Raw genomic sequence first — 15,060 nt, forward strand, 5'->3', positions numbered from 1 at the left:
GGCCTACACTCGTTATTCGGATGTTTTTGTCGAATTGTTCGATATATTACTAACTTCTAAATAAAAAATCATACACAATAAGAGTTATAATAAATTACCGTGACAAGAAGAATCTCGTTTATTACAATTTTCAAAACATACATTTAACACTAACATTACAAAAAACAACAAAACCAACTAAGGCAAAGACTTACAGATCAAAGAAACCTTACAATATTTATAACTTGCCCAGCTTAATAGCAATGAGTAACAAACAGCTTTTGTGAAATGGAGGAAAGAATTCTCCCCATGGGTTATTTTCAGACTCAAAATATTAGTTACTTCTTGCTGTTTATTGTTTAGGTACATTAAAACTGCTGTAAGTAATAAGGTGAAATCATATGCCAAGTTAAATAAATTGTACTAGCGAATTATGCCTTCAGATAAAAACATCAAGACAATTCGTTAAAACAACCGAATAACAAATGTAGGCCGCTTATTAACCCTTTCTGGGCCAGGCGGCAATAATTGCCGTCGGTGACATAAGCGAAAAAGCGGCAGGCGGCAATATATAGTCGCCTTGATATTCGTCGTTTTCTTAAATAAATACGACGTCAAATGATTAAAGTTTTATGTTTTTTTTTTATTCCCTGGTATATTTGTAGATAATTAATATCAATTTTATTTTGGAGGTCTATGAATTTTTATTTCGTAATTGTCACGTGACATTATCAGCTGACTCGATCTATTGTTGTTAATTCTTTATGCTTTAGTGTAATCGTACTATTGTATGCTGGATTCTCCTTTATTATTTTATTTTGTGGTTGTAAATATTAGTAGTGTTAGTAGTTACGTGCTTAGCTATTGTGTGTAGTAGTTTTACAATGACTGACAAATTTTGCGATCTCACGGGAGTGAAATTGTAAGTAGCATATTTGTAAATAGAGAAAGTGTAAATAAATTTCAAATAAAATTGTGTAAATATTTCTTGGTAAATAGTGTTTTTAACTGTATTGAAACTATTTATGGATCCTACAATCATCTGTTTACCGGTACATCCATAATGTGAATATTTATTTTAAGTTTCTTGCAGTGTAAGAGTCCAGTTGCTTTATCACTTGTGAAGTACCAATTATGCGTACTTATAAAAAATGTGTCATAAAAAATTTATTTATGAAAGAAATAACACAAAATTTTTTATGGTTGTTCCTTTCTAAATGTACAATATAATAAAATAGCTTTCCACAGTAAAAATGATTTTTCCTTTTTTAGTTATTTACAAAAAAATAAAAAAAATTTTATGTAATCTATTAAAACATTATATTTTTTTTTAATTACTTAAAACTACATCTATATATTTTTTTTGTTGATAGTGTATATCTATACGAGTAATTTGGTGTAACTTTTAGGTCATTCTCTAATTTTTATGAAAAGTTAATAAATTTTAATCTAAGAGACTGTAAAATCGCCAATTTTAGCCTGGTACTTTTGACTAGTCACAAGGGATATATGTGAAAAAATTTTTGGCAACATCTCATATTTGATCCTGGCCCTGAAAGTGTTAAAAGTCTACCCCATTTCTGAATTATTTATGAGTTTTCCTATATTTCTACATATTCATATTTTAATTTAAAACACATGATTTTTAGGACTATAGATACTTTTACATTATTTGATAGTCTAGAATTCGAGATGTGAATATTAAGGTATCGATGATTATATTCTTCAATATAAGAAAACCGGGTCTGCTTATTGTACCCTACCCTCAAACTTTCCCATGATAGCTACGTTATGTGAACATCAAGTTCAATATAATAGTATTATGGTTAAAATCCATCATCTCACATTTTTAATTCCTACCTGATCTTCAATTAGGACCAAGCTGAATAACAGTACTAAGCTAATTTGACCATTTTAAACATCAACAAAACATGAAAACCTTCAATATAGTCATAAAATGAGATATTGTCTTGAATATCTAGATCCACTTGCTTTTAAATAGGCCTAGATTGATCACATAAAGTGCTATTAATTGATAGTCATACAATGACTAAACCATGGAAATAAATACAAAATATATAATCCTTTCAGACTAGAGTAGTGGTTCCAAGTATGAGGGCTACTCATTGAAATCATTATATTGTTAAAAAGAGAAAACTCATGAAAAAGCTTAAAAACCTACTAGGGCAGGCATAGTATTTAATTTTGTGTCCTTTATATTTTTACAGAAGTTATAAAAATAAATAGAAAAACCTAGACCTAATATAAGGTCATTGGTATCCCTCAAGTATACATTATTTCTTTACTGTAGCTTATTATCTGCACGAAATGCAAAATATTATACCTTTCATCAGAATGCATGTTGTGAAGTTGAGAAAACTACAATTTTATTCTAAATTACACAGATTGTTGTAGACAATGATAAATATTTCAGAAAGCTTTAGTATTGATTGGCAACCACCCTACGTATTTTACTTCAACAGCAATAAGTATTGGCAAGTAAAAATCTGCTACCCTGACAGTCCCTCGTAACCTAAAAAAAAACACACACTCGAGTCAGCTGTTTTTATATTGTGTGACAACAGTTTTGCAGCTGTTGATTTAATCAATATTTTACTTACATTCAAGACTGTAACGTAAAAAATTAAATCTTGCATGATTACTTAGTAATATCTGTTCTATTCTTCACATAATAAGTAATAAAACAACTGATTTTTTTCCTTATTCAAAATTTTTTAAGTGATTATTCAGAATTGTAAACGATGTTTGTTGAAATACATCGTTTTCATGTTAAATGCCATTTGATCACACATCGCTATATCACTCGAATATGGACTTAGCCCACATGCCAAAGAAATAAAATATTCTGGAAATTCTTATATACGGCCAAATACAGAACTTGAAGCCAAACCACACCCTTTTATTGGTGAAACCAATAAACTAATATCCAAAACTTCGAGTTTTAATTTGCCATGTTTCATTACATTGTCGTAAAACACAGTTGAAGTTGTAATATGATCCTAAAATGTATACTCTTGTAAGTGAGGTACATTGGCAAGATGACAAACGATTTTATAAAGTTTTGGTATATTTTTATTTTCCTATTAGAATATATCATTAATATTATCAAACTTTTCTTAACTACAAAACATATAAAATACATATGTGAAAAAGATTTGTTTATTCGGTCAGGAAATGATTGTCACAGAAAATAGTGGAATAAAATTTGTATTCATCATAAATTGTGCAGTTTAGCTAGAAATGAAGTCGGAAGTTGGCCGTCACCAAGCGTAAGTCGGCCATTCACATCCAGGGCTTCGCATCGGTTTCACGTGAAATATACAGACCGTATAATTTGTATTTTATCAACCTAGTCAATTAAATCTTCTGTAGTGAATTTCCCTTCCTTATATTTGTTAATTAAACAGAAGATAACATCTTTACAACTCTATTTTGATAGCGATAATTATAATAGATCATTTAAATAAAATACATTGATGTAAAATAATTTTACGATGATAATTATTGCGTATGTGGGTAGTTAAGCTGCGTTTACACCGGAGTTGGCAACCAATGATTGACTTTTATCTTAATTTTTAGTCGAACGCCTTAAAACAACTGCAACTCGCATTGCCAACTAACTGTAGTTGCAGATCGATTTTACGAGTTGGCAACCAAAATTTGGTTTTTCCGACTGAAGTCGGTAAAGATCAAAGGCGGTTGCCAACCTCGGTTGGCAATACGAGTAGCAATGCCAAATTGAGCGGCGACTTGGAGTCTGCAACTAACCCCGCTATCCCTCCCACCTATCGGCTCTACGTGGTCGATAGGTAACTAACATTTACTCACCTGTATGTTATCCTTCAGGAAAACATATCAAAACCTCACAAACATCTTGCGAAGCTATTGAAAAATGTATCGTCCTTATAAATATTTGGGTGTATTCTTTGATAAGCGCTTAAAATGGTCTGCACATGTTGAATATGTAAAAAAGAGAGCAAGGAAATATATATTTGCGTTTAAACAATTAAGTGGAAATTTTAAATGAAAAAGAAATTAAACTTGCTTATTTCGCCTATGCCCAATCGATGTTCTCGTTTGAATAATAGCCTGGGGTGGAGCGTATAAAACTCTTTTGCAACCTCTGCAAGTGGTTCAGAAGGCAATCTTAAAAGCCGGTTTCAAAAAATCTAGGAGATATCCTACTGACACTTTATATCAAGAAACTGCCATTCTATCAATTCGAAAAATATTCATTAAAACACTTCTCGTTCATATTTATAAACATTTTTATACAATTTTCTCTACAACTTCGCATTCTCATAACACACGATACTCACGGAATATTGGTGTCTCATCAATGCAAATCGGTAAATCCTTTCTCATCTACAAATTCTCTTTATATATCCCATATTCTGTATAGAAATATCTGTAAATACTTTCCTGACAACCAAATATTCAACTCACCGTCAATATATACATGCAAGAAACGCTCGAATGAATAGCTGTATCTTATCAGCGCGTAGGAGGCCGAGGCAATTATCACGGCTGACTACAGACGGACCTGACTTTTGACCCTGCCTCCCCCCTCTTAATGCCACTTCAACAGCACCGATGCCTCTATGGGTTTTTCCTATTTTATACATTTATTTTTTATTTCATAACATTTCGGCAAGAAATTTGCTAGTAATAGGTTAGGGTTGTTCTGCGTGTGTTGACCGTTTGATCTTTAAAATACACCATTCCTTAATTGTTTTTCATCTCAGTAAATCTTTCCTTTAAACTATTGGTAGTATGTACGCTAATAAATTTCAATACCGTAATATGTAAATACGTTTTTTTGGCGCGCGCGCGCGTGTGTGTGTATGTGTATGTTTGTGTTATATGATAATTCCCCGATTCGTCCACAACCTCCAGGGAAGCAACTCGAGCCTACGCACAGACTTTCTGACCATGTAGGCTCATTTCCTAGGCCACTTTAATTTGATGAGTGTAATATTTTCATGTTTAATGTTTTTAAGTACACATTTAACTATTATAGTAACAAGATAATATACATTTGATAGTAAATGTGCTCGCATGTAAATATTTTTGAGAAATAAATTATGATTTGACTTGATCTGGCACAAAGAGAGATATCGCACTTTCTGAAACTTTAAACAAATAACTGATGCTTGTATAAGAGTCGCCAGTTACCAGAAATCGCAAAGTTATAGCTAACCTTTCACGCACTGGAATTGCTTTCCTGTAGTTAGTATCCTTTTTGCTAATTATGTGTCCAATACCAACAATTAAACATTAAAAATCGTTGGTCGACATTCTTAAAAGGTTTTTATACTGCCATCGCATCTCGATTCTCTCGTCAAAAGAATCTGTATCATCTCTATTTAAGTCATTCAATAGATCGCTGCCACTATACCTTGCTCTTGCCTGCAATGAAGGTCGAACCCAGAATCTTCTCCGTCTTCTTAATTTACCTAGAACAACACACGCTGCCGCAGCAAGTACAGCCTCTTCCGCACTCGGCATTCTATATACTGTCTAATTTTGTTGTTGCAAGTTTCAGTAAATATTAAGCAAACTGTGTTCATGGTTGCAGATACAAATTGCAAACTTCCATCGGCAATCGGAGTTGGCAATTTTTGGTTGCCATTTCCGGTGTAAACGCGGCTTTAATGGAAACAGAGAAGAATATATATTTTTACAGATATTTATAATCACAGAATACTGTAGATGGAGCTTATATTGGTCACTGTTAAATTACAAGAAAAACATAAAACCAATATTTAAACTTTTAAAACAAAACAATAAAAGTTTTAAATATTGGTTTTATGTTTTTCATGTAATTTAATCACAGAATACATTAAAAGTACATCAGACGAAATTAAAAATTTGTTTGTTGTATAAAATTAAAAAAAGTACAGCAAGTTTGTTAATGTATTTTAGTTGAGCATTTGTTTAACTTTGAACGGCACTGAAACGAATGGCATCCAATTATTACAACTACTACATCAAGGTGACTAACGAACTTAGCGGGAAGCCGTGGTAGTTTATAAAGTCAAATTTTGTATAAATTTAAACTTTTTGAGACAATGTTATAGTTTCTAAAAGCCACGTTATATAGCATATATAATATAGTATCCAACAGAAAAAACGACATTAAAACAACAAAATTCCAACAATAATTTCACACCAATTAACTGGCAAAACTTGATATTAGTGTTATCCATCATAATACGTTATTTAACGACCATCTTTACTCTATAAAGAGTTGGTATTGTCCCTAGGTCAGTCAACATCTTTATCTTATCAGATCGAATAAGTAGAGTAATACTGTTACAGTTGATCAGAGTTACTGTTCACAATCCAGTGATAAGTCGGTGCAAGAGTAACATCGTTGGTGAAGCCTTACTGTTAATCTTGTGGTTGCCTTTTATCATATTCCCTTTGGTATTAAAATTTAGTGTGTGTATGTAATTATTGTTGGTATGTAAATATTAGTTGTATTGTTTAACATTATTACTAACCATTTAATTTTAGTTCAAATAGTTGTAAGAAACGGTAACAAATTTAGCTCGGTAAAACCGGTCAGAACATGGCTGAACCTGACGAGCCGTCAGGTTTAGCCAACTCCCAAACCACCCGCACAGAGATAGATGAAATGGAAACGGAAAAGGCTATCAGCTTCTATTTTGGAACATAATTACATTTCAATACCATTACCAAATGATTCAAAAGAATTAAAACGAAAACTTACTGATGGCAATTTCAAAGAATCCACACCATTATCCCCAGATCGCAAAAAAAGTCACATGGTCAGGATGTATAAAGATACAAATAAGGGCCCATTTGAAGTAATAATTCAAAGCAAAAAACAAAACAAAAATTAATCCCTTTAACATTGGCAAAATTATTAAACAACATTATGATGGCATAAGTTATATTAACCGTGCAGGAAATAATCTTTCTGTAATTTGCAATGATTTTTTATCAGCAAATAATTTGGTAGACTCCCCCCACCTTTCAAATTTCAATGTCTTTGTTCCCTCTATAAGAGTTAATTCTGTTGGAGTAGTTTACGTTGAAAAAGAAATATCGGCAGGAAGAAATTATGAAGGAGACAGTTTCTGGTAAAAATTGCCCTATCATTAACGCCCAAAGAATCAAAAGGAGGGTTAATGGTGAACTGTCAGACACTCATTTTGTAAAAATTACTTTTGAATCAGATACACTACCTGAAACAATTTTTTCTTAACTACGTCCGAATGAGGGTTGAGCCATATATGATACCGGTGAAACAATGTTTTCGATGTTTTGCATACGGTCATGTAGCTAACTCTCCATGTAACAAGGATAGGATATGTAGAGATTGTAGCGAGCCTTATCATACAGGAAATTGTGAACACCCAAAGAAATGTACTCATTGCGGTGGCCCTCATAGTAATAATTCTAAACAATGCCCTGAATTCATTCGACAAAAAAAATATTAAAGAGAGAATGAGCTTAATGAAGGAGGATTATCATTCTGCTAAACAAATTTTTTCCTATAACATATAAAAAACATTATTCCATAAAAAGAAGGTCTTACGCAGAGGTTGCTTTGTTTAATACTTCTATAAGTAGTGAGACTGAGTTCCCACATCTGTCTGGTACAGGCTCAGTATATGATAGGCCTAGTTTTAAAACTTTTAGCATCTCAAAATAGATATTTACCGTTGCAAGACCAAGAACTGGTAGAAGACAGCTCATCACCTTTACAAAATTCTAGACCCTATAATGCAGGCAGGAATTATAGAGCAAATAATTTTAAAACACAATTTGTTAAGCGTCCAAGTAACATAAACAGTAAAGAAATTACAGAACACACACGGAGAACGCCAAATTAATCCTAAAGTGACCAAAGAAAGTAATATAAGTGAGGAAGACAAAATAAGACTTAAAAGCCTAGTAAATGCGAAAATTGAGGAAATCAGGAAAAAAATACAAAATAGTACAGTATCAAACAAGAAAAAAATTGATGAAATTTTAATTGCATATGTGAACAGTGATGAATACTCTCTACTTAATAAACCAATTACAACTAATACAAAGCAAACGTCCTCATCCAGAGGAATTAGTAATAGAAGTACAATTAATTATTCTAGAGATAAAAAAAGGGCCTAAATAGGTATGACCTTTAAACAATGTCAGAATATAGCCTAGTAGATAATTACAATAACATGGTAGGCTTATCCTTTACAAACATAACAAACAATTAATTTGGGTTATAAGAATATTGTAATAACTGCATGTATAGCATAAGTAACATGAATATTTTTCAATGGAATTCTAGATCATTAAAGCCAAAATGGTCTGAATTAATCCACAACTTTAGCATAAATGATATACATATTGGTATAATACAAGAAACATGGTTAACAAAGAATGATATATTGCAAAATAAAAATTACAATATAATTCGATTAGATAGAGAGGACGGGTACGGGGGTATAGCTTTTATTGTAAATAAACATATAACATATAACATTTCTAAAGAATTAAACACTAATACAATACAATTAATAGGTATAGAGATCCAACAACCTTGATATCCCTTTGACGATTTATAATATATACTGCACAAATAACAAAATTAACCAGCAATTTTGGAGCGAGCAACTATTTCAGTCAGGACAATGGCAATATAATTATATATGGAGATATGAATGCGCACCATATACTATGGAATTGTTTATAAGACCGACAGCAGAGGTAATGATATAGTTAAACATTATACTAATTCCAATTTTATACTAATGAACAATAGATGTTTTACTACAGTCCCAAATCTATACCATCAACAATCAGTAATTGACTTAACATTTGTAACCCCAAACATTTTTAATAGAATGGTAAAATGGGAAGTAGGTACAGACCCAATAGGAAGTGATCATTTTCCAATACAAATGACACTGGAAATAACATTAAACAAGAATAATTGTAATGGTTATATTAACACAGACAACAGGAATTTTAAAAAGGCAAACTGGTTTCTTTACACTGTGATAGTAAATAATCATATTGATGAAATTAAAAGATTACCAATTAATAAACAAATCAATAAATTATGTGAAAGTTATAACTAATGCAGCTGATCAAGCCATTCCAAAGGTTAAATTATGTAAAAATAATAAGTTCCAATCCAAATCATGGTGGACAAATGAGTGTTCGTTAGCAGTCGCCCAAAGAAGAATTGCATTAAAAATTTTCAAATTACACATGACACCTTTAAATTATCACAAGTATCAAAAAAGCCCAATTAAACGCAAGAGAAATAATAAATAAAGCAAAAAAACAAGGATGGATAGAAGTGTGTAATAAAATAAATAATAAAAAATCAAGTCAATATGCCTGGAAAATTATAAATAGTATTAAAAATTCTAAGGAAAAGGCAAATTATGGAGATATGGATAATAATATAGAATTGTGTAACAGGTTTTTTGAACACCTGGTCCCAGATTACGTCCCTCAGCTTAATGAAATATTTCCCCCCATGGTAATAAATACAAATCATATACTGGAACAAGACTTTAAAATTAATGAATTAACACGAGTAATACAACTTAAGAACAAGGATACAGCCCCAGGTATTGATGGTATATCATACAGTATGATTAAGAATCTCCCTAATAACGCATTAAATATATTATTATCCATTTACAATAACATTTGGAACAATAAAATAGAAATGCCTATAGAATGGAAACATTGTAAAATTGTAGCAATACTTAAACCCAATAAAAATAGACATGAAGAACAATCGTATAGAGCAATCTCCTTGATACCCTGTATGGTTAAGTTAATGAATCTTATGATAAAAAATAGACTAGAGTGCTTAACTAATAGCTTACATATTGTACCAGATACTCAGTATGGATTTAGGAAAAATGTTGGTTGTGGTGATTATATGCTAAGCTTACTATCAGATATTTATACAGGCCTAACAAACAATGAAAATATTATTATAACCTCCTTAGATATATCCAGTGCATATGATAAGGTTCATATACCTACTCTATTAAATAAAATGTTTTTATGGGGTATTCCGTCCAAATTTATATTGCACTGCCACAAATGGCTAAGCGAGAGGAAATTAACATTAAAGTTTACTAACCATAGTCACTGCAGATATACATATAGAGGCATCCCCCAAGGAAGTGTATTGAGCCCCTTATTATTCAGTATATACATAGCTGAAATAAATAAAGATTTACCAAAAAACACATTTTCACTTCAATATGCCGATGATATTACTATATATACAATGAACAAAAACCAAAGCCAGGCACAGGATAAGATGCAAGAAGCAATGTGTAATGTTAATTTTTATGTCAAAGCTATGGGATTGGATATGAATGCTGAAAAATGTAAAACAATGATAATATCTAGACGGAGGAAAACACAAAGATTTAAAACCGCTCTACTTGGGCAATAAAATAATTCCATTAGTCGAAGAAATTAAATTACTGGGGATTACTTTCGATAAGAAACTTACCTTTACACAACATATTGAAAAGTTAGCTTGTAAAGGAATAAGGGATCTTAATATCTTGAAATATTTAGCTTGTGGAAGAAAAGGCACACATCCTGAAATTTTATTAAATATCTACCATAGCCTAATCAAATCAAAATTTGATTATTGCTGTTTTGCATTTGGTCACGTAGCAAAAAGTACAATACATAAGCTTGATGTTATCCAAAATCAAGCACTTAGGATAATAACTGGAGCATTTAAAACTACACCAATAATCGCACTTGAGATGGAGTGTAATACAATTCCACTATGGACGAGAAGAAATATGTTAACAGAAAGAATAATTTACAAGATATTAACCAATTTCAATCACCCAACTCACTATAAATTAATGTATTTTAATTTACTGACCGAGAATAATGCATATTGGAGTAAAAAGCACAAGCCTATTTTTATAGTTGCATTGCAAAATGTTAAACAAAAATATGACCTGGAGAAAGAAAATGTAGTGAATAGTGGCAATGTAAACGACTTAGAATATCCTATACAATTAATGGCAGACCTTAGTAATTTAAAATTTAAACATCACTTGGAAACTCTAGAAGTAAACAAATCCAACCAAAGCAATGAAAGCTTAAGACAATGTTATTATTATGAAGTAAACATAACCTACAAACACTTTACAATTATTTATACAGACGGTTCAAAGACTTCTGATGGTGCAGGCGCTGCTGTCTTGATACCGTCACACAAATTAATATTTAAATATTGTTTAAATAAAATCTTATCAAGTTTTACAACCGAATTGGTGGGAATATTAAAAGCAGTACAATACATTTCAAACTTAAATAGTGACTATTACCTTATTTGTACTGATTCACAGGCAGCGATTAAAGCAATACAAACCATGACTGAGATGTCATATGGAAATGAATTAATATTAAGTATATTAAAAGTTGCTGTGGAAAGTAAAAAGCACATTGTTTTTAAGTGGGTACCAGGACATTGCGGTATAGAGGAGAATGAAAAGGTGGACAAATTAGCCAAAGATGCGATATTTAATGGTGAAATAATTCAGGACTTATGGATACCAAAACATGATTTTTACTCAGAACAAAGAAGATGTAACAAACAAAAATGTTTAGAGATAATGTGGGAAACAGATAAAGCTAGCTGGTATAAAAATGTTCAAGTAGGATATCCTAGTAAACCGTGGTTTTAAAAATATAAAATTTAGTAGAAGCGAAATAATAAATATATGCAGAGCTAGGTTTGGACACGCAAATATAAATGCGCACCTCTTTTCCATTAAAAAATATTTTTACTCCACTTTGTTTGAAATGCTCTGAAGGAAAAACAAGAAACATTAGACCACATAATAAGGGAATGCCCACAAATATTTACACAATAGAGAAATTTGTTACAGAAAATTGAAAAAACATTTACAAAAATAAACCTTTAGTGGAAATACTTTCAGAAAATAATTTTGATTATTACCAAGAAATAAATAAATTTTTAAGTTCGATAAATAAACAATTATAAAACCCCTCAAAACAGCTAGAATACATCAATGTTATCCTGGATATTGGTGCTAAAATCCGAGGTCCAGTCCAATTTCGGAATAGGATGTCTGTTTGATGGACCCCTTGCAGTGAAGAATTACCAGAACCATACCCTCCTTATATCCTATGATTTTAATGTCCATTCTTTTTTAACCGTACACTGATAGGCTCTTTAGGGAAATAAAATTACAATAATCGTCAAAAATGAATAGTCACATTAATATTTAATGTTAAAAAACAAATTTTATGGTATTGTAATAATTATTACTTCCACTCTTTCTCAATGTATGTATATATGTGTATGAATAATTGTATATTTGTCGAAGTGTCAATAGTTGTCAATAACTGTGGTAACCATGTGTGGCGTAATTTCGGGGTACAAGAACCCCGGAACTTTCACCATTAAAAAAGGCAACCACAATGACAAATAGAACCTCGCGGCTGCATGTTTTATTATAACTAGCCGGTCTATAAGACAAACTAGAATAAAAAAAAAAAAAAAAAAAAAAATACTGTTACAGTCAGTACAGTATACACAATACACATACAGGCAAGACTAAGGAAGAGGTTAGAAGACTGTGGAAAAGGAAATATTTAAGGTTACACTAATAAGCAAGTCTGTGAATCTCTTCTTGTGGAGTAGAGTTTTTATCTTATCAGTTAAATTGAGTCACTTGAATGTTTATTTAACAGAAATTTGACTAAAAAAATAGCAGTTAATTTAAAATAATCCATTTGACTGTAGTTTGTGGTAGCTTACTGATTGCTGGTTTCTATTGTATGAGATTAGGTCAAATAATATTGATCAGACATGGTTGTAAAACATACTGTAGAAGGATATGAAGAATATTTGAAATTATTGAAAGAATTGGAAGAGAAGAAGGCAAAAGTATATATTTTGTTCACTGGATCATTAAATAATCAAGGTGTGAGTTGGTGTCCCTGACTGTGTCCAAGGTAATTTCCAACTTTTGAAATATATATTTTTTGCTTTGTCTTATTTAAATTAGTCTAGTATTCTTTTTAGTTATCACATTAGGATGGTTATAACATCAAAAGTTTGCAGTATAATAAGCGCCCACCATGACATCAAATGATCAGCAAATCAAATTCCTGATCAGAAATACCTATCTAACTTAATTTATCGAATACAAAAACATACAATTCATGTTCAGGGTAGGGTCCAATAAGCGGACCCGGTTTTTTATATCGAAGAATATAATCATCGATACCTAATATTCGCATATCGAATCATAGACTATCAATCGATATAAAAGTAATAACAATCATATGTTTAAATTAAAATGTGAATTTAATGATAACAAATAATAAATGAACATAACCAAAATCAGGGAAACTCATAACTTTAACTAAATGAAACAGAACGAAAACGTTTTTACTAAAGTTGTGTCCACCATTACCTTCTTTTTTTGCATCTGAAGACGACCATGTTAGCTCCTCTGCCAGTTACATTTGTTACCTTTCCACAAATATCACATAATGGATTCTTAGGTACTAACCCAACATCCTGAAGCCATAAAAAACATATTTTATCGTCTTTTAAAAAGCAATTTCGTGAAGCTTCCTAAGATTGACGGCCATTTTAATACACAATGTTACGTGAAATTTAAAATATTACATCAGTATCGATTGATTATATCGATGGTTATGATTAAGTAATATCGTTTGCCAATTTCGATATAAAAAACCGGGTCCGCTTATTGGACCGTACCCCATGTTCATATATTCATACAGTTAATTCATGTTTTAATTGTTTCATAACAATATTGTTTTAAATTAATAATAATAATGTGTAAAATCATTAGTGTGGTTGTTGTAGTGATGGGCTTAGACTGTTACTTTTCCGTATAAGGTCTACCTGTTACTTCCTCTTAAGAGACCTGTTCTTTCTTAACAGGTCTTAACTGTTATTTTGGCTAATAGGTCTAATCTGTGATTTTTACTAACCGGCCTGAGCCTGACCCTTATCTGTTCCTTACCAGTTATTTCAGTTCTGTACATATTACATAAATTTAGTATCCCAAAAGAGAGAGATACAAATACAATACTGTTCAATCCTATAAATTACTAAACTAATCACTCTTAGACTTTGATCTAATTAGTTAATATTTATGCATTTTCAGCTATGTTAATAAAAAAAACACATGATTCAATGATTCAATAAATATTTATTTAACCATGTCACACACAAATAAAATGATTAAGTGAGATTGTTATTTTTAAATTTAATTACAAAAGTATTTATTACTTTTTACAACAAATGGTACCTAATTGTTTGTTACTCAATACTTACACTAATAAATGACAAAGATATATATTAAATTTACAAAATAGTTAAACAACATACATAAATAAATAATAATTAATAATAATAACTAATACATGACAAAAATACATTTAAATTTACAAAAATAGTTAAACAACATACATAAATAAATAATAATAACTAATTGCTACTCATATACTAAGAAACTAGAAAGAAAGAAAGAATAGCCTAACCAACTAGTGCTGCAGTCTGGTGGCCAGATAGAAAACTGGGACCTAGTATTGAGACCTGTTTTGCTGGCTGGCTAAAGCGTGGGTAACAGTTAAAACGGCCCTGGACTCGGCGGACTCCCGGTCGGTAGGTCTGTTCTGTTCTGTTCCGTTCCGAGTCCCACCAGTCACAGTTCTCGGGACCTATTAAGACCTGTTAAGAGAAACTGATCGATAACAGGTCTACCTGTTACTTTAATTATCTGTGAAAAAATAACAGTTCCGTTATTTCGGACCCATCACTAGGTTGTTGTCTTAACCCTTTGCACTCCGCGGTCCGACATATCGGACATCGTAGTTTAGGGCTAAAAACTCCGCGGTCCGAAATATCGGACATCGCAGTTTAGGCCATAAACTCCGACGTCCGATATGTCGGACCGTTGATAAGTCGCGTTTACTGGCTACATAAATGATCCAAATGCACCTAATTTGCGATATACGCAATCTGGG

This window comes from Homalodisca vitripennis, unplaced genomic scaffold (genome assembly GCF_021130785.1).
Source record: "Homalodisca vitripennis isolate AUS2020 unplaced genomic scaffold, UT_GWSS_2.1 ScUCBcl_3009;HRSCAF=8244, whole genome shotgun sequence".
Lineage (NCBI taxonomy): Eukaryota > Metazoa > Arthropoda > Insecta > Hemiptera > Cicadellidae > Homalodisca > Homalodisca vitripennis.